Raw genomic sequence first — 20,220 nt, forward strand, 5'->3', positions numbered from 1 at the left:
CAAATATATGTGGTTTATGTCATCTGTTTACAGAATAAATCACACTAGGCAGCTGCAAGGGACTTTTTACCTTTTGTACCTTGTTCTTCTTATTATTCATGAACACTCCAGATTTCTTAACAATGAAAGCACTAGCTTAGGGAAAGACAGATCTAAGTTGGAACAAAACCCACTTTCTACACACACAGCTTTTCAGTTTCTCCACCTAGACTGATTCATCCCTCTCTTGTCATTTTCACACCCTTCTCTCCCACAAACATATCTACCTTTTTAGATCAGAAGATGAAATTAAGTAGATACAGCTGACAAGCCAACTGGGAGAGAAATATTGACTCTTCCAAAGGTGATATTACAACTCTCCAAGACTTATTTTTATTTTGTTTTCCTTCACTTGAGTTTCCCTTTCCCTTTCCCTTTTCAGCAAGACACTGTATTTTATAAGGCACACTGTTCTGTCTTTTATATATATAGTAGCCGTAGGTGTATGATGACTTTATGTGTGCATGTATTATCTGCATCTGTATATAGCTGTAGTTTATTCGGAAACAACGCAGTAAATCACAGAAATATTACAGCTCCCTGGCTGCCACATGCTGTTCAGCCCCAGCTTTCAAGGCTGCGATCATCCTCAACAGGTACCGTAACAACTGGGGGATTTACAGAGCCTTCAGCTTCACGCTTTGTGCCATTCTGGTAGGAAACTGGAGCAAATGAACTCCAGGAAAACCTAGCAATCTGTAGGAAAGGGGAGGAAAACATGAAAATCAAGAGTACTTTTGTAATGAAAACTTCAGATGCATCGTTTTTTAACAAACCTGGAGTACAGCGATACACCGCAGCCCACCCCTGCACTCAGCCTAACGGGGATAGCAGTGCGGCTCCTTCTTACAGAGGGCTGCTTTCAGGGAGACCTGCTTTTCTTCTCTGCAGCACATTCTGGCATTGGAAGTATTCTGCAGCCTTTTCAAGGGGTTAATAACAACCTGAAAGGTAACTTTTTGCTTCTCAAATAGTCGCCAGTGCCAACCGGACAGCACTGAGCAGTCAGCTGTCCCCAGGGCAGGGATCCATACCACACAGCGGGTCACACTTACAGGCAACTCTCAAAGGGCAAGGTTTTCCACATACGTGATGACCAATGACTAAAGCACACCTGGTAAGGAAAAGACTGCAGCCTTCAAGCTTTAAGTCATGACATTTTTCAGGGTTCACAGCTCATCAACAGAGCTGTCTGCCTCTAAAGAGGACCCCACCAAGCACACTTTCTTGGCAAAGCTGTGCATGGAGACACCTATCCAATAATATCTACCTGTAGACACATAGAAACCAAAAGGTAGACTATGAGAAAGAAAAAGAAAGTGCAATTTAGGAATACATTTAGAAAGGAGAATTTTCCAGAAATTTCTCAATCATTTTTGATCACGGTACCATTGTCTGGTCCTTACCTTCGTATCTGGAAATAAGCAGCACACCGAGCAATGAAGTAAACCAGACCTCGTGTGTCCTTACACACACAGGCATACATAGACCGGCATGTTTACTCAGACTAAGCGAGGGTGACGTACAAAATGCAGACACTAGAGGGCAAGGATGTATACAAATTTATTGAGGAGGGCACAAGATATTGGGCACAGCACCTGGATAAAGCGAAACACCAGCCTTACACGCTGATCCATCAGTCCTTGCCCCCGTGAGTGACACAAACACACTCACTCAACAACACCCATCATTTGCTGAAGTCCCACTTCACCGCTGCTTTGATAATTCGCTCTCTTGGTAAGTTTCCTCAACTTTGATCCGTACCTACACACAGCTCTGTGGCTGTGAGTGTGTGCAACCGCTGGCCCACAGAATGCTGTATATTTACTAACACACTAAACATTACGTGTCACAGAGAAAGCTGCCCTGAAGGATGCTGACATAGTGGAGAAATCACTGAGCTTTGGAAGTAACCAAAGGTTGGTTGTACAACCTTAGCTGGTCCCCTTAATACAGTATTAGACGTCCTTTAATTTCAATTAGGTGTTAGCATAAACTATTTCGTTTTCCCCAAAAGGCTCTAGCAGGGCAGTATAACTTAATTAGCAACCTTCCCACATTTTAGTCACATCATTCAACATGAGCCCCAGGCCTTATTTGCTGTGACCTACACAAAACCTTCTCTGAATATAACCATTCATATAATATACTACCTAATACTACTAACTCACTCATAGAAAGCTAACAACTTCCTTTTCAAGTGTTTCCATGTTCTTTGCTCTACTTTGAGTGTTTTACACACATCAGTAGGCTTTTTCCAGAGGTTTCCTCAGATGGAAGGAAGGTGTTCCATGGAACTTGGGAAAAGCAGACCAAAGCAAACATATCTGCATGATAGCGCTCTGTTGTTTCATTAGAGCTCACCCATCAATGAGCAGATAACCAAGCGTGGTTTATTTTAGGAGTTTCAGGAGTACTTGACGGAAGCCCACCTAAAGCTCAGCCCAGTGAGGTGCCCTGTGACACATGGAGGGGCTTCCACTGTCCCTGGGGATACCAGCAACTACACCCGGAGGAGGGACAGCTTTCCACCCACGTTACTGTGAACACAGGAGGAAGAATAAAGAGTTCATATTTCTGAAAGCCGATGTGTAGCTAAAAGCCCAGGGATCGATGCCTGGAAGCTAGCCAAAGCTGCAAATGAGGGTTAGGAGGGAAGGAGAGAGCTCCATACCCATGTAAACACTTCTGTCCTGTGGCTTTCTTCAAGTGCTGGGTCCTGGTTGCCACAGGGGGCAACTGGAAGACTTGTTTGCCTTGCAATAGCTATCCATTGCCCCGACAGGACAACTAAGCCTGTTGTAATACCGGAGCAGACAGTTTAGGCTCCTTTTTTCCCATGTGCACTGCTGTGAGAGCTGGTGGAGGAGAAGACAGCAGAACTGCGCTCCACACTGCTCCCTGAGCAATGCTCTACTGAACGTGTCCCTGTCCACGGCAGGGGGGTGGCACTAGATGGTCTTTAAGGTCCCTTCCAACCCAAACCATTCTGTGATTCTATGACTGAGACATTTCTCTAGTTGCAAGGTTGCTCCTTCCCAGTGAGCCCGTGCAGCCACGATGGGGGGCTGTGCTGAGCCCTGGGTCCTTCATCCTGCAACAGCTTTATCTTCAAAACATAAAGCCTCTTCTGATACACTCTCAGTATCACAGCATCCCAATGCCTGTCTTTTTCCTACCACCTCCTGGGAAGCCTGAGTTGGATTGACAAGAATTTCAAGGATGTGAGCTGAGCAGCTGGCATGGGTGAGGGCTGGCTGCTGAGGAGTCCTCCTCTTCCTCGCTGCCCCCATGAAAATCCCTGTGAGAAAGGCAGACACACAGGAACAGCATGCAGAGATCTGTTGTCTGCAAATTTGAAGGTAACTATTTTCACAGCTGGTACTTTTCAAATCTGCCCAAGAGAAGAAATCGGGAGAGACCAAAGATGCCATGGTGCTCAAAAGGTGACCAGATGAGAACTGTAAAGCAAATCCACTTAAATAAAAAAAAAAAAAAAATAAAAACCCCTCAAACTTCCTCTCACAAAGATAACGTAACTGAAGCTGATGAATTGCTTCTATCTGACCAAAAAAACCCAAAAAACCAAACAAAACCAACCAAACAAACAAAAGACAAATACTACATACATAAGGAGGAAAAAAAGCAACTAAGGAGAATTTCTAAAAAAAGTAATCTTGGAACTGAAACACAGAATCTAAGGTCAGAAATCCCACAGTTTGCTCCACCACGGCAGGAGAAACTGCTGACACTGTATAACTGTATTCTGTTTTTCTAGGTGGAAAGGAAGGTAGGAGGAAAACAGCTAAATTCCTATTTGCCTAAATAAGATTCAGCACAGCAGCCACATAATGCTTATTTTGTATCATATTTCATGATGCATTCGGGATGCTAAGAAGGCTACCCCCTTGAACGGGGGGGTTATGTTGCGGTTCACAGCTATACGAGTACACGCACACCTACATTCAGGTCTCCCCAACAGGTAACTTAAGAAAGCAAAACCATAAAACATCTTGTACTTAGCTAGAACCACATCTTCTTTCTAAAAACTAAACTTCAATGTGACAGGGCACATCAGGTCCAACTTTACAGAGATTCCTCATTACTTCAACCAAACCACTACATAACCACGCAGTAACTGTACCAGGAGTTTCAGGGGTAGTCAGACTGCAGAACTGGGAGAAATTCCCAATTACATACCTACAAGCAGTGCTGAAACTATGAATCAGCTGTAGTTTCTTCCGCAGGTGCAGGGAGAATATTTTATTAATTTCCATTTGTTCAGTCGGCTTCTCCTCCACGGCCGCCTCATTCAAAGCGCAGAAACCAAACGGGAGTTGAAATAACAGGAAAACTTGTTTCCCAGTTCCAGACAGAATAAAACTATTCAAAACAGACATTATAATCAGAGCAATTAGCTGTAAAGTATTAAAATGAGTCAATAACCAGAAATTCTATTCATGAACTTTAGCGTTCATTTCTATTATTCAGTACAGAGAAAATTTTAAAATTAAAAACATATTTTGTCATGAACTTTTCTGAATGCATTCAACATATTTGAAGTAGTTTTACTTAAGTAGCAAAGGGGTTTTAAGATGCTGCTGATCTTTTTTAAACGAATTTTCCTTCCCACCCAAAAGCTGACAGATATCACAAGTAAAAAAGTTAATTAAGCCAATAAATAAGAAATCTCCCTCTTCATTTTCTAGTGCAATAAGAAGTGAATAATATGAATGTGAATGCTGCTCTGTTTGCTATCTAAGATCATAACCGAGGGTACAGTGTACTTATCTGAACAGCAGAAATCAGCATCAGTCTTCAAGCAAGGAAATATCACCTTCGTTTAATAAATTAAGAGACTTCCAGTGTGGAAAAGGACCAATTATTGTTATCACTTACAAGCATTATAAATAAACATTATAAATACTAAACCCAACAACTCTGAGAAAACAAGGATTTGCTTTGTTAAGAAAAGAGCTAAATATTAAGTGCATCAGGCTGTAACATACATCTACAGCCAATACGGAAAGCAGCTCCTAGCTGGGCTTGGAGCGTTCCCTCTGCCGGGGGTGACCGCCTGTCCCGGCCGCACCAACCTGACCAGGGGGGTGGGGTGGGATGGGATGGGGTGGGATCGGATGGGATGGGGGCTGTGGGAAGCCCCCAGCCCAGGAGCTGCACAGCGCAGGGGTGAGCTGCAGCTCTGTATCTAGCCCAGACCTGCCGTGGGGGTGCAGGTGGCCACCTGGAGCTCCCGGGGCAGCCCACAGACCCCAGTTCTCCCAGGCGAGCAGGAACGACGGGGGAACCAGCGGGATGCGGTGGCAGCGGCGCATCCTGCTGCTGGGAAGGCAAGGCTGTGGGGATGAGGGATGCGGGGGGCACCACCCCTCACCAGCAGCTCAGGCAGGGTGGCATCTCTAACACTGCGTCCTGCTTCCCAAGCTGATTATTGCCACGTTTCTGTCGGAATCACTCCAGCCACAGTTCTACAGAGGTTGTTTTTATTTACAAGGAAAAACCTCAGGTTTCGTTCACACAGGAAACATGTGCCGGGAGGAAGATGTCCACAAGGAAATCACCTGAAGTCCAGGGCTTTTGAGCATGTCAAGGCTCATGGAGAAATGAGGCAAGATGAGGAGGCAAATCATTTTTCCCCAAGTATGCTCCCTTTAAAGTGTTTGAGCTTGCCTTCATGAGTCTGTTCAGCAAAAGAAAATGTAAATGGAATAAAAATAAAGAATTGCTATGGGAAGATGCATGTATTCATGGCCAAGAACCAGAGCCCTTCACATTTCCAGCCTCCTCTGCACAACCAGGAGGAAAAAGCACTGAAATCCATAAATCACTGTATGTCTCTTTGAATTAGGTACTGTCCCACAGGAGCACTGATGACATTAAAACTGTTTTGCACTTTTGTACGTTAACTGCTAAATCCATAGCACCCAGGCTGCTTCAGCCTGTTTAGACTACAGCGTTGCTGTGCTGGGTATATAACCGGCTTTGCTGACCCGCACAGTCTTGTCACAGATACATGTTTTTGCACTGGACAGAGGAGGACAACGTAACTACTGCTGTAATAAATACCACATACTTGGTTATGGGCCATCTATTGAACGGATCTTGTATCACAAATATTTGTGGTGCATAATACTTGGCAAAGATGTACACTCCCTAAGGAAAAGCACAAGTTTCAGAATCCACTCTGTGCATGCAAAGAAGCAAAATACAGGCTGAGGGCACTGCAGAGAACGAGGAAAAAGAACCCCAACATCTGAAGGAAAAAAAGTTCAATGCACAAAATGACTCAACTCAGTGATTAAATGATTAATGTACAAATTTTTGGCTATAATGTTTTCTTCCTCAGATTTGAGGCAGTTTCCTTCAGCTGTGTAAGTTTCTGGTTTTGTTTGCTTTGCTTTCCTTAAATATTTATGCTATTACGTTTCATTTGCTTAGCTTTACTTAAATATTTAAGCCATAATGCTTAACTGACATAAATATTTTTTTTCTTTAAAATCTACTTAGCTGAAAGATAAACAACAGAGTAAGAAATCAGAAATTACACTGGAATTTTAGAGGAAGAACAGCAATTAACTCTGCCAAGGTGTTAACCTTTTTAAAATGATGCTATTTGCCTATGCACTGCATTTGATGAGCTATGTACTGACACGTACTAATTGTTCTAAAGAGATTTTCTCAGTTTCATCTTTTTCCCATCCCTTTCCTCATTCTGCTTCAGATTCCACATTAAGCCTTTCCACTCCTCACTGCTGTGATGAGGACAGGCATTTCCACCACCCCGCTACACCACGAAGAAGCTACCGCAGGCTGAGAGAGCAAGCACACGAAGAGCTGCCGGACAAAATGAAAAGCAAGATTAGCAGCTTCCCTGCAAGCCCAAGGAGCAACCCCTGCCGGTGCCTCGTGCTTACAGCCCTGTCCTGCCGAGCCCTGCTGCACCAGCGCCCAGCCAGATCCCCGGCCAGCAGCCACAGAGCGTGGCCACTGCCACCTGGCACGCCATGCACTGTTTAGCTGGCTCTGCCCGCGAAGCTATGGAACGCCTTCCCCAACCCCCATGGTTCAAAGCAGGTGCTGTTCCGCAGAGGATGAGGGAGAGGAGCATGGGGCACCGGCAGGTCCCCGCTGCCTACAGGGAAGGGCGTACCAACATTCCTGCCTGGGAAATCCCACCAGCCCAAGGAAAGAGGCCCCACAGGGATGTACGTTTATCATCTTAAGTCTGCAAAGGCACCTTCCTTGCCCTCAAGCAAATAAAAATCACATACACATAACTTATTCTACCTTTTCTTTATAATTCTATTAAATGATGAAATGCTTATTGGTGCACACCCCAGCAGCGTAAAGTCAGAAATCTGGTTCCGAGACTTAAGACTTATTTTGTCTCAAATAAAGGCGGCAGAGAGTTCCGGCAGACAGGCTGGAACTCACTCTGTTCTGTGCAGAGTATCCCCTGTATATTTAAATGAGGAAGAAGGAACATTTTTATTCCTGACACCTGCCATAGAGTTTAAGCACTATAATTATTTCTCTACTAACACCAGGTGTTACACACATTAAATGCAATATTGGAGGCTCAGTTACCACTGCAGTCTTCTGTATATGTCTGTGCACAACGTCAAAATGGAATAAAAATATATCACAAATTTCTTCCATAGCGCTCAAGATGAATGAGCATGGAAATGGTATGTATCTGAAATACCTCATGTGTTTTTCTCAACAGCAATGGTTACAATGAACAATAAATCTTTCTCCCCTCTAAGTAGATACACGATATTTTTATAAGGATACTGATTTCACAAAACTAAAACCAGTGAAATGTCAGGATGAAGTACGGATTAGTCTCAACAGTGCTAAGGAAACATAAGAATGAGGGGTTTAGTAATGCATATACATCCCCTACATCACCTGCTGCAGCAAAACCCCTGGGAATTAAAAAGTGGGACACCAGCCCCACGTGAAGCCTACTCTTGTTCAGTCTGGCACCAGTGTGGCTGCAGGAGCAGCTTTCCAGCCAGAAATTTTGTGCAATTTCATTGCTGGTTCAATTGTTAGGAGACTCTCAAGTGTACACTTTGGTTTTTTCACTTCAAGTGGGGCTGCCCAAGCCCATGGGACCCCCAAGGGCACGGCCAGGACACCCAGCCACGGGCAGCACATCACCTCTGGAGGCAAGGCAAGGGCAGTCTACACCAGAATTAGCCTCGAAAGTAACAAACGGGATTTCAAACCCCACCGAAGGCAAGGTCACCCGCAGTCTTCACGCGAGGTGAGATTACAGAGGGATTTGGATGAACTGCCAGCTCAGCTGGAGCGCTGCAGGTTGCCTCTCCCCACCGCCGTCTCTAACTCCTGCTGACTCGCCGCTTTCCCACTTTCCTAAGAGAGGGTCCCAGGAACTGGTGTCAGCCATGGGCAGCTGCAATCTCTCACAACATTTTGTTGCCTGCAAAGACACGTGGCAAGCACCGCTGCACTCCCCTGTGCACCTCCTGCTAAACCTTGGGCTGAAAAGGTGTGGGAACTCACCGCAGCAGCTCTAATATGCAATTAATACAGAACGTGCTGGTTTTAGACAGGAGTTCTTTGAAACTTCTGGGCCTCGAGCCTCAAATATAAATTAGCAGCAGGGCTGTTAATATATATTTTTTCCCTTTTGCCACAATGATGGATTTTTTCACTTTAAAGATAAGACATGGCCTGATAGAGACAAATATTGACAGAGGAGATAAAAAGGGCTGTTATGACAATAGGCATAATGAAGTTGTTTATAAAACTATAGCTGGGAATAGATCTCTTTCCCTTCCATGGAATATTGATCCCCCCCAAAAAATAGAAAATTAGCTTTCTTCCACATGCTGTATCTTTACCTCTATTCTATACCTGCAGTATAAGCAGCTAACTTTTAAAAGCAAAGATCTCAAATTGTGTTGCTTGCTGATTCTTTACCAAACCACTGCAATCAATCCTGCACTGCACGGCTGTGGTAAAAGGGCTCAAAATCCAAAAATTACCTGATACACATTTTATAGGGAAATTCTGCTCCAAGTACACTAGCCTGGAGTAACTCCATGGACCCTGGCACCAAGTAAAAACAAGGTCTGACAGATCAGAAGAAAAGAGCACATCAGGGTTCTTATCTCCCTCGTTGAAAACTAGAAGGAAAGGAAAAAGACATGAGATGAGAATATTTCCCCTACTTGAACACCTTTAACTCTCCATGAGATGAGAATATTTCCCCTACTTGAACACCTTTAACTCTCCCTTGGTCTTTCTCTCTCTCTCTCCCTCTAAATTAATATATAATGTATAAAAATTATATTTAAATTAATATAAATTCCATGATGTCTGGGCCACAAACCCGTTAGAAAGTGAAGATGCTGCCACCCGAGGGAGGGCCCGCAGCACCGGGTCCATCAGCGCAGGCCTTCAGGGATGCTCGGGACATCACCTGCCCCATGGCTGCAGCGCACTGCAGCCTCGGCTGTGCACCCACTGGCCAGCCCCACTCCTCCGCTCCGTTACTCAGGCTTGCTGGGACTGATGCAACACCTATGGATAAGACATTTTTCAATTTATGATCTTTCATTAGGTGTTTAGCAACGCCAGCTTGGAGCCGAGCAAGTGGTGCTTCTCCCAGTCGCCAGAGCAGGGGTACCGCAGGTCTAACTCCCCCGGCGCAGACTGGTGCCAGGGTGGCCACAGACATCCCCGAGCATCCCCGGGGCCACAGTGGGTTTGCTCTGCCCTTCCCTCACTGCTGCAAAACACGTGCATGAACATGTTTTCACAAGGCTCCCCCCGGCTGGTTTAAGACAGGAATGTGAATAACGGAGCTGCAACACACACCCCGGGGGCTTTGAGGAACAAAAAGGTATGAGGGCATCTGGGTCAGATCGACTGGATTCGGTTGCTGACTACCACTACACCAACACCCTGGTAGTGAGCAAACTTCAGTGCTACTCCTTGTCGGAGCTGAATAGCCCAACTAGTATTTTTTCCAAGACGCTGTAGCGCACAGCCATCCCAAGCTGTGTTCAGTAAATATAAACCAGAACCAGAACCACCTAATAACTCCAGAGACACAGCCTGGCAGGCTGTCTCTGTCAGACGAAACTCCATCATCTCAAACCTCCCTGGAGTCTTCCTCTGTAATCTATCACTAAAATGAAATTATATTGGTTACCATAGAAACATCCTGACCAATAGCCTGAGCATTATTTTTTTTTAATAGAAAGTGAAATATTGTTTCATTCAAGCAAAAATCTGCACTTCCATCGGTGCTGGTTTTCGATAAGTTGATGTTCTGCTCACTCATTCACCTGGCAAAAGGCAAAATTTTTTATTTTCAATTTAGTGCACTGTTAGTACTGGTTATGTCTCCTATTGCACTTTTTTTCCCCCCTCATGCATAAACTGCTGAGTAACTCTGAGTTGTACAGAGAGAAAAGGCAATGAATGCCCCTTGGTTGAAACCACGCACTATACATCTGTGTAGGGCTCTCCATTTTTATACAGAAATGATTTAATATTGGCAACCTACTCACATTTTATACTGAAGAAATCATATAAAGCAGCAGAACTAACTCTGGCAGTAGAAGTGAAATACTTACTCTCAGCTGCAGTCTGCGAAGAAGCCCACAGGATGAAATGCTGCGGGCTCCAAGGGACAGGGCGGCCGAGCCCCACGTCCTTCCAAGGGGTCTCTGCAGCACCACCACCTCCGCAGGAGGGAAGAGCAGAACCTGGATTTTTGCAGAAAGTTGAAGAGCTGTACCGAGATACCTCCTTCACCTCTTTAAAGCAGACCGTCGCACGGTTCCTCGGTTTGCGGCAGTAACATTCCATTGCAGACACATGCTGACTGGGTCTTTGCATCCTTCATCTCAGCAGATGCTTGGCCAGACCCTTCCTACCCACGTCTGATGGCACCAGACTGTCCCAGAAGAGAACCCAGCGCTGGCTCTAGCAGGCATTGTTGACTGGGGCACTTCTCATATACATACAGTATGTTTTTAATCTCTGTGCAATTGTCAAGATTTATAGTGTGATTGCAGACATAAATTTTCCTTGTCCAACAAATCAGAAAGCAACCTTATGTTATTACATGAGGCTAGACTTTTATATAGCTGTATTTTTCTTTATTTCCAAGACAGTAAAAATATTCTGTTTTCAATCCAAACAAAGCCTGTTACGAACCTTTTTTTTTTTTTTTGTGTGTGTGTGTGTGTGTGCATACAGTCTGTATTTCAACAGCTTGTTTAAAACTAAAACCTAAGGTAGGAATAAGAGGCCTGATTTTTTATTAATCATGGGGGAAGAAAAACGCTTTCAGTCATGTTATGCCTACAAAGTAAGGCAGTTCCCACTAGTACCTTCAGTGGTTCAGGCTGCTTCCCAGGCATTTCAATCTACTATACCTGGGAGACAAAATTATGGCAATATTGGTAAGTAATGGATAGGGATTAGTATTCAACCAGCCACTTAATTAATCAGAAGAAAAGGTTAACTAAACATTAACACTGTTCAGGGTGCTCCCGCTCTGTGAGCAGCGCTGGCCTCCTGTTTGTGACTATAGCTGCTGGACTACGAATACAGGGCTGCCGGTCAGAAAGCAGACATCAAAACTCCCTTTGTTTTTTTCCCAATGTTTTCAATATAGTAAAAAACCTGTAGAGGTGGTTATAAGTCCATAAAAGAACTGTTTGTGGCTTCTCAGGTTTTGGTGTACAGTGGAAGAGATAACATACATCCACTGATAAAGACCCTGATCCTGCATGCAGCTAATGCAATTTCACAGTAAAACATTTTGCCATTGGTGAAATCATTCTCCAAGACCAGAGTACCGCAAGATTTCTACTGAGGAGCTAAGTTTTAGGCTGATTCACATTAAGCAGTAATTTCACTGGACACGGATCAAATGAGGAGCTTGTGGCTATGCTAAAGTAGTTATCCTGAGCATGAGCTACAGCTTTCAGCATAGGGACAGATACATCACATACAGCTTTTAAAAGAACAGACACTGGAAATGGACCCTTATCTGACAGCCTTTGATGTACAGCAATGGGCAGGAGAACTGTAATTATTCATAGAGTTACCTGCAGTGTATGATAGCAATATAATTATTTGCCTGTAACTTCATATAATTCCCCGAACTGCAGCCTGCAGGATGCAGCAACGGTGATTCAGTACCTGCCCTGTGAGCAGCCCAGCGTGAGATGCTGGTGCTCCTGGTGACAGCAGGGCTGGCGCGGGGGCGAGGGCTCCCACTCCCACACGGAGCACCCGCAAGCACACCACCTGACAGGCGCGGGCACAGGCCTGGGCACTTCTGCATAGAAAACCCTTCCCTGCTCGTACTTTCAGGCACAAGTTACCATCGTGTTTTGAATTTTCACCAGCTTTTATGACTATGCAGTCTATTTTCCACTCTCTAAGAAGCGAGGACATTTCAAACATAGGCACATCAATACATGTACATCAATCAATGCTGTACGTTCCAGTATATCAATAAATATGTCCACATAAGGAGACAAAAAATACAATATGATGAAGTTACGACACAGAGAAAACACTGTCTGGTGTGAAACACTATGCAGAGACATGTCATACTCATCCATCCTCAGACCAAACGTAATAAATTGCATCAAGGTAAAACTCAGAAGAAAAACATGTTAAAAAGTGACATTCAACTCAGTTTTAACTATGGAGTCACAACTCTCGCCTGCATAATGTAAACCAGTATTTTATTGCAGGCAATGCAACCTCTGAAACTTTTCCCATATCCATCCCTGCTGCCAGTGACACCAGTCACGAAAACCCCCACCGCTGCGGTTCGTGAAGGCCACCTCGTGCCACCTGGTGAGCCACTGCCGGCCTGTCTCTGCATTCCAGCTGGCCATGCTGGGACTTTGCCTTTCCAGCGACATTCCCAGCCTCTGCCACATCAGCCCTACCCTGCTCACACCTGTATACCATTAAAAACCTCATCATCATTTTATAATTTCGAAACTTTGAGTACGCTGCTCACACGCTCCCTCTTTGTTGAACAAGAACGACGACCTGGAGGCAGAGAACATGAGTTGGGAAGGAACTCTGTTGCTGCTGTTCCACAGCACACCCAGCACCCCTGTGCAGCCACCTCGCAGAGCTGGGCAGCACCCTGGTGCTCCAACAGCACCTGCCAAAGCCCTCTCCCTGGCAGAAGAAACTGGCCCTCCCCCAGCACCCTGATCCCGGCAGCATTAACCACCTCAGACCTGCAGGAACCAGATATAAATATAGTGTGACGTCACAGCGATGCCAATCAAAACAAAATTCTGCATGCCAAAACATCCCCAACAAAAAATTATATTCCTGGTGATGCTGAGGCTGCAGTTACCTGCTGCTGCGCCCCCGCACCACACGTTCACCCCCCAAAGGGCTGGCTGCTGCGCCTGCGGGCAAGCAGGCAGGGGGCTGCATCGGGCAGCATGCGGTGCCTCCTCACCCCCTTGCCTTCCGACCTCCGAAACACAGCGCCGGTCACTGAAAGGACAGTGTCTGATTTGCTTTGGGAAATCTGCCCGGGAAAGCACACAGAATGGACCTGGGACCGAGATTTCTTTGCTGTCTTCTGTGCTGCCCTACGGAAATAGAAGCATGCTGGTGCAATTCTGTTTTCTTTACAGCCGGTGACAAAACTGCCCTCGACCTCATCAGAGCTGGTTTGCATGCAAGGCCTGAGATGTGAGGGTAAGCACACCTATAGACACTTCATCAAAAAGTCTCATACAATGTATGAAGACAGTTGTAATTTATAAACAAACCCAGGATTGTCCCCACCTCTCACACATGAATAGCCAAAGGTTTACACAGGCTTGACTCAATTATCAGTGCGTTTTCCAGACACCCTCTCTCCAGAGGCTGCCAACGGTAGCACCTCCAGTGCCTCTCGCCCTGCCAGCACAACGCCCCCGCAGCCGGCCACGTGCTCCTCGGCACGCTCAGCGCCAGCACACCGTGCACTTGTGCTCAGCCGTGTCAGAATTAAGGTGAAAACACACGATCAACAGACTGTTCACAGGCCAGGCACATGCACACCTTCACCCGGGTTCCCATGTGGTACTCACTGTCCTTGTCGCCCACATGACTCCCAGTTCTACTTGGCGTAGTAGTACTACTAGTGATGCATTTGGTAAAATGTCATCTGCTTCAGGCATGCGCTTTCCATCAAAACGTGACGCTAGTAACAATGAACCTTGGACAACGCTTTTACCTCTGGCAGAACGTACCTGAGACTTCCTTGTGCCTTTTATAATAACAGATGTTAACACAACGGGCACTAACGCTATGAGTTCAGTTCTTCAGTTTTCAAGAAGCGCCGCTTCACACTGGTGATACTCGCCAGCAGCAGGGCGACTGCCCTCTTGCACCGCCTGCCACACGCTGCTGCCTCCTCGGTCCTCCAGCTTCGCTCAAAACTGGCATTATTTTGAATTTAAAAGCTTTGACACTTTTTAAACAGAAAAAGAAAGCACTAGGACGTGGCCAGCATCTCCTTGAAAGCATTACTAAGGGCCCTGCGGGAGCCCACGGGAGCAGCCAGCGGGACGGGGACCTGGCCCACCGCAGTGAGGACTGCTCTCCTCCAGCCCCCCAGGATGGCCATCCCTCCTCCCCCTCCTCCTGCGGCTCTGCCCCCTGCCCATACTCGCTGCTGGTCACCAGCATTAGCCCAGCTGGCTCAGTAAGGGGAAAACTAATACCACGCAATCAACAGAGCTGCATGGAAAGATTGGCCAGTCTATCACGGAGGAGATGAAAGAAACTGGAGTATTTAATGACTGTTGGTAGGTTAAAATGTCGCCATTAAAAATGGCCAGAAATTACAAATTACTGGGAATTGCATTAAAAAGTAGTGAGGCAGGCTAACCAATACCCTGGGAAATGAAGCTGCCACTCTCTGGTATGAATGGGAAGCAATACGGGTTTATCTTTATAATTTTTCTGTAAATGCTTTCTCAAGGAAAAAAAAAGAAAAAGAAGAAAAGGGATCAGCAGTTAGAAACATAGATGTATTATTACAGCCACTCTCTTTAAGCATTCACCAGGTGTAAATATCATAGTTCTCCAAACTGTCAGATTTATACACGTTTTGCCTCTCCTGCCATCTGTGCATCTGCCATTTCCAACATACACAACACTTAGCTATCCAATTTATTGTTCTCATCTGGTTGAGGCTTTTAAGTACATGTTTAAGTTTGGGTCAGAAGTTCCCACTTCTGTATGGATGTGATTCATGCAGAGATAACAGATTTAGAAAAGTCAATACCAAACCCAGTGCATATGCCCCATAAATTGAGAGCTAAGTCTCCCCAGGGTGCGTTTCAGTTACTCAGTAGTAACTGGGATACGTATCAGCCTGTTCTCCAGTGATGGCTAACACTGAGTCGCAACGAAGGCAATGAATACTGCCATGGCGTGTAACTGGCATGGGGAAGAAGAATGAGCAGCTCCTGCTTCTGCTGGGAACAGAAAGCAGATGGAAATTGCGCCTGCTCTGCCATGCCGGCATGGAGGACCCCTTCCACCGGACAGCTGCTGGGAGCTGCAAAAGAAAAATAGCTGTACACTTTCTTGAAAGGAGAGAGTTTGGATTCCTTTGGATTTAAATTGGTCTCTTTTTCCATAAACAATGTCCTGTTTACTGCTCAACCTGTAGTATTAATACAGTGAATTATTTTAATTTCTCCAGAGTTGCTTATTTGCCCATTAAGAGAGACTTTATGGCTATTATTGGACCCCTGGTGCATCAAAAATTCACTGCTATCAAGTTGCATTAAACCTTCTCTACCATGAACCACATGTTTCCAATATTGGGAGTTTCTTCTATGATACTTCAAAAAGAATATCATTAACTGCATCCTGCAGGTGCGTTTACTCTCAAATAAACACCAACTGCAGACCTATAAGGAAACCCCGAGACCCCAGAGCAAGCCATCCACTGACACACACAGGAAGCACAGTAAGGATTGCTGTTGTTTTCATCAAATGTTCAGCAGTTTATGAAAATTTCAAATGGCAAAATGACCGAGGGAACTCTTTTCCTAAGTGCAGTATGAAAAGGCAAGCCTTGAATCCGCGCTGTGCATGGCACCCATGCACAGACTGTACCGGGCTGCTGGGACGGGCAGCTCCCGTGGGTCAGCCTGGAGGAGCCGCAGCCCAGGGGAACACTGCGTGGCTGCTTACACGAACACCAGAAGTGGCTTTCCCCCTCCTCTTACTAGCCACTAAGTCTCCTAAGAAAGAAGTTAAAGCTGTGTTTACCACTTTCCTGCTACTATTTCACAACATAAAAGTACAGTTTCAGTTGCTTCAAACATGTTATCTACAATATATCCAGAAAGCTCTATCTTCTGTTACCAGTGGGAGACAACATAAGCAGAAGATTGTTTTACTGCTCTAAGGTCTATAATAGAGTAAAACTTGGCTATTCTTAACTTGGCGATAGGTAAGATTCACATGCAACTGGGATTCAGCTTTACGTTTTGTACCTTGCTCTGGGCTCTCCTGATCCAAAGCCCATGGAACCATCAGCCAGATTTCTGCTACATTCAAGGCTTTGCTCTCCATGAGAGCAGCCTGAACAGCATTCGGGCAGGCTACCTCAGAAACCCTCCAGCTGCATAATTAAATCCTTATCTCTGGTCATTTCTCATTACAACGTTCTGGGGACACGGTATTCCCGTGCTGCACTGACCCACCAGCCAACCCACCTCCCCTCGAGGCAGAGGTTAGGGTCAGCCCCACACGGCCAGCTTACGGCTGCAACAGGCGCCAACGTCTTCCACCCTCTGCTGCCAGCCCTGGTGTCTGAGGTGGGTGTGTGGCGGCCTTCCCCCCGCCCCCCCCCTCACCCCCATGCCCCCCCTCGCCCCCCCAGCAGCATGCTCCGTGCTGGCCAAGGGCAGGACGCGGGCTCTTGCTGGGGAGCAGCCGTCCTCCCAGCAGATGCCATGGCAGGAAATTGCGGCGATTTTTGCTTTGGTGAAACAACTTCAAACATATATCACAGAATTGCTCTTCAGTGTCAGCTAGTGAGTTGACAAACCAACTGCTGAATACATGTGGAACCGGTGAAAGTTTAAAATACAGTGTGTATTTTTATCCCTTCAATTGTCCTTGCCTCAAAGTAGCTGTCTACATGGCCACAATTGTGTGAGGGCAGGGAACAAATGTCAGTACAGCACAGAACTACCAAACTTAGCAAAAGGGTCTGCCCCCTTCCCACTGTACTGCATTCCCAAGCGCCCCGTGGGGTGGGATCGCTGCCTGCGGTGCAAAGCACCAACTGTGCTTTGGGCCAGGGTGGCTCCTACCATTATTTACTTCGCCAATACAAACATTACAAAGTTCATATTTTCTTTCCTTGCTACAAGCTATCGGTTTAAAACATGAAAATAACAAAGAAAAAATTCCTAGTGTTAATGCCCAGTGTCATTATATCTGCTGGTGGACCAGACAGACACTTGAAGCTGCCGGGGACGCATCCTTATCTCCGTGTCTGACGGGCAGTCATGCTCCACTCACCAAGGCACTCTGGCGGATGGAATAACGAATGTCCCACTGTGCTCTGAACATCGGGGGCTCAGTATGTACAGTCATGCCACGTGTGTTCTCCAGCATTTTTCTCCTCATTAGAAATAAACACAGCACCCAGCCTCTGGGACTCGTGCCAGCAGGCTGGCTGCATCAGCTCGCTCAGCACCACTCAGCAAACAAATTGCACTGCATCAGCGTCGGGGGGTGCAGGGGGGACTGCTGCAACCATGTGTTGCAGACCTGTGCAGAGGGGTTGAAATAAATCCTCCTACCCTTTCCACGCAGGTCTGCTCCGTCCATCTTTAAATGACTTCACGTGTAACTCAGTCGGTACAGCAGGCAGCCACGAGGAGCCCGTATTTATCAGCTACAGCCAGAGAAATGGTTTGCAAGTCTGCAGCACCAAGGGCTTGGCAAGGGGCACACATGTGGTACCTGGGTTTAGAGCAGCACCCTTTGGTCTGCATGAACTGGAAAACTGCTTTTCATTCATTGCACATTTTGTCTCCCTTTTTAGCATGTGTGATACCCCCCAAAAAACAAAATATCAAGTTTAGTCAACTCTGATGATCAAGTATTCACAGGTTACTGTCCGAATAAACAGACACTGGAAATGCAGTAGAGTGTGCATATAAGGCAAGGGTGCCAAGCAGCAGAGTTTTTAGACGCAGAACCTACCAGGTTAAATGTTTCCCTATTGCAATTTTGTGCTGACTTGGTCCAGCATCTGCCCACCTTCGACAAGCCCTGTCTGCATAATCGAGGGTCTTCACTGGGCTGGGAACCCAACAAATCACTGCAGCTCCAGTTACTGCCAGCTCAGCCCAAGCATTTGGAATATTCCTATCCTCCTGCCTTAAAGATTTCTTTAAAGACAGTGAATAATAGCAAATGACACACCTCCTTTCTGAAAGACAATTCATTCTCATGCAGGCAGAGGGTAAAACCTGGCTTTCTGCCTGGGCATCCCTGTACCCCGGCTCAGCCCAGGGTCCTGGGTGTCAGTGTCCAGGCAGGATGCAGGGCTGTACAGCACACAGCAACCCACCCTGGGGGCCAAGCCGGCAGCTGCCTCGTCCAAGAGTACACGGGAGTAACGTCAAGAAACACATGTGGGTTTAGAGTACATGTACTGTTGGTATCTGCCTTTCACATACCGCAAAAACAATTTAAAAAAGGCAATAACATTAAGCACTGAGTTCACAATGAGAAATAGTGAAGCCTGGGAAGGGACCAGGCTGAAAGGTGAAACTCCATTTACATACCCAAAAAAGTGAAGTTTCAGAACCCCAGCCTTGCCCCTCGCGCAGGTACAGCTCCTGAGACCCAGAGCGACCTGAGCAGCCCCTCCGTAATGGGCAGGGGGGTAACCCCACACGGGAGGCTGGAAGCTACTGGGAGGGACATGGCAGTGCTGAACCAGAGCAGTGATAAGCATTAGTTTTAAGTCACTCCTAACAATATTTACATTAAGACTTGCTTTTAGCAGCACCATGGAACTGGATTTAAGTACCCACAACAAATGCTCTCCGAAGCGTGCTGGCACACAGGAGTTCAGCTGAGAAACTGGCATACACGCAAGATAAATAATTTTAAATGCTATGTCGATCTCTGAAGCAGTAAAGAGATGACACCAGTTCTCTGGGGGTTGCTGAATCTTTCTTTACAGATACAAAATAGAAACTACACCTCTAAGATTATGCTGTATCGGAGAACAGGCAATTAAAACTAGGCCACAGTGTTTGATTTTCAATATCTCATTTAAATCTTGTAAGAAAGTTCAATTAATGGTCTTGGAAAAGTTTTCTAAAATTTAATGCTGCTTCACTGCAATACTTATGATTTTTTTTCCTACTGCACAGCCTTTCTTCTTCCCTTTGAAATCTGGCAATATTATGGAAATATTATCTTTGTAAATGCAGGTGAAGTTGATGATATTATTGATTTCAGATAGCCTTCAAGTTTGAGACAAATTTCCACATCAGCCTGGAGGTACAGAACAAAGATTTCCAATGTACTAAATTATTCAGAACAGTCATTTCTAAATAGAGGGGTGAGAAATGTCTCCGGGGAGGAGCGAGGTCGTGGTGCCTCAGGGCTGACTGCCCAGAGGGAGAAGGGGGATGCTGTGGAGAGGGCGGCAGTGGAGAGTCACAGACTGAGCCGCACTGGGAAATTTCAGAATAAATTCATTTTAGTTCTTCTCCAGCCCCAACCCTGTCCTGACCCCAGCCGTTCACAGCAAACATCCCCGAACGCCCTCCAGAATAAATACCATTAGCTTTGAGACCTGATACTGCTCATCCATTCCTAAAATACAATAACCTACATACACAAAAAAATTATACTTCCCAGCAATCACAAACACCTCTAAATTTAAGAGCTTTCCTAGAAACAAGGATTATTACTTTTTTTCCAAATACATCTGAATGTCACCCATTACTGTAAGACCTCTGAAATGCACAGCTCAGCTAAGGGTAGTTTACGACTAACAGTTAATAGTTGTGAAGAGAAGGTTTCGTTTGCTACAGGGGAGACACATAAACATCAATCACCTGGGTATGTTTAAAA

At 45.8% G+C, this 20,220-nt stretch overlaps 1 long non-coding RNA gene across 30 annotated transcripts in view; it reads right to left on the reverse strand.

The window, feature by feature from the left end:
- LOC114017065 (uncharacterized) overlaps positions 1 to 20,220 on the reverse strand; it is a 206,799-nt gene that overhangs the window by 12,130 nt on the left and 174,449 nt on the right. For 27 of the 30 annotated variants that reach the window (XR_008731891.1, XR_008731890.1, XR_008731889.1 and 24 more), the window contains 4 exons: positions 10,677 to 10,808; positions 9,078 to 9,218; positions 5,622 to 5,740; positions 4,240 to 4,422 (listed from right to left, as the gene is read on the reverse strand). This is a non-coding gene — a long non-coding RNA (uncharacterized LOC114017065). The remainder of the gene's footprint in view (positions 1 to 4,239; positions 4,423 to 5,621; positions 5,741 to 9,077; positions 9,219 to 10,676; positions 10,809 to 20,220) is intronic. The other 3 variants (XR_008731873.1, XR_008731872.1, XR_008731880.1) reach the window with 3 other exon arrangements.

The sequence above is a fragment of the Falco cherrug genome, chromosome 4, assembly GCF_023634085.1.
Source record: "Falco cherrug isolate bFalChe1 chromosome 4, bFalChe1.pri, whole genome shotgun sequence".
Taxonomy (NCBI): domain Eukaryota; kingdom Metazoa; phylum Chordata; class Aves; order Falconiformes; family Falconidae; genus Falco; species Falco cherrug.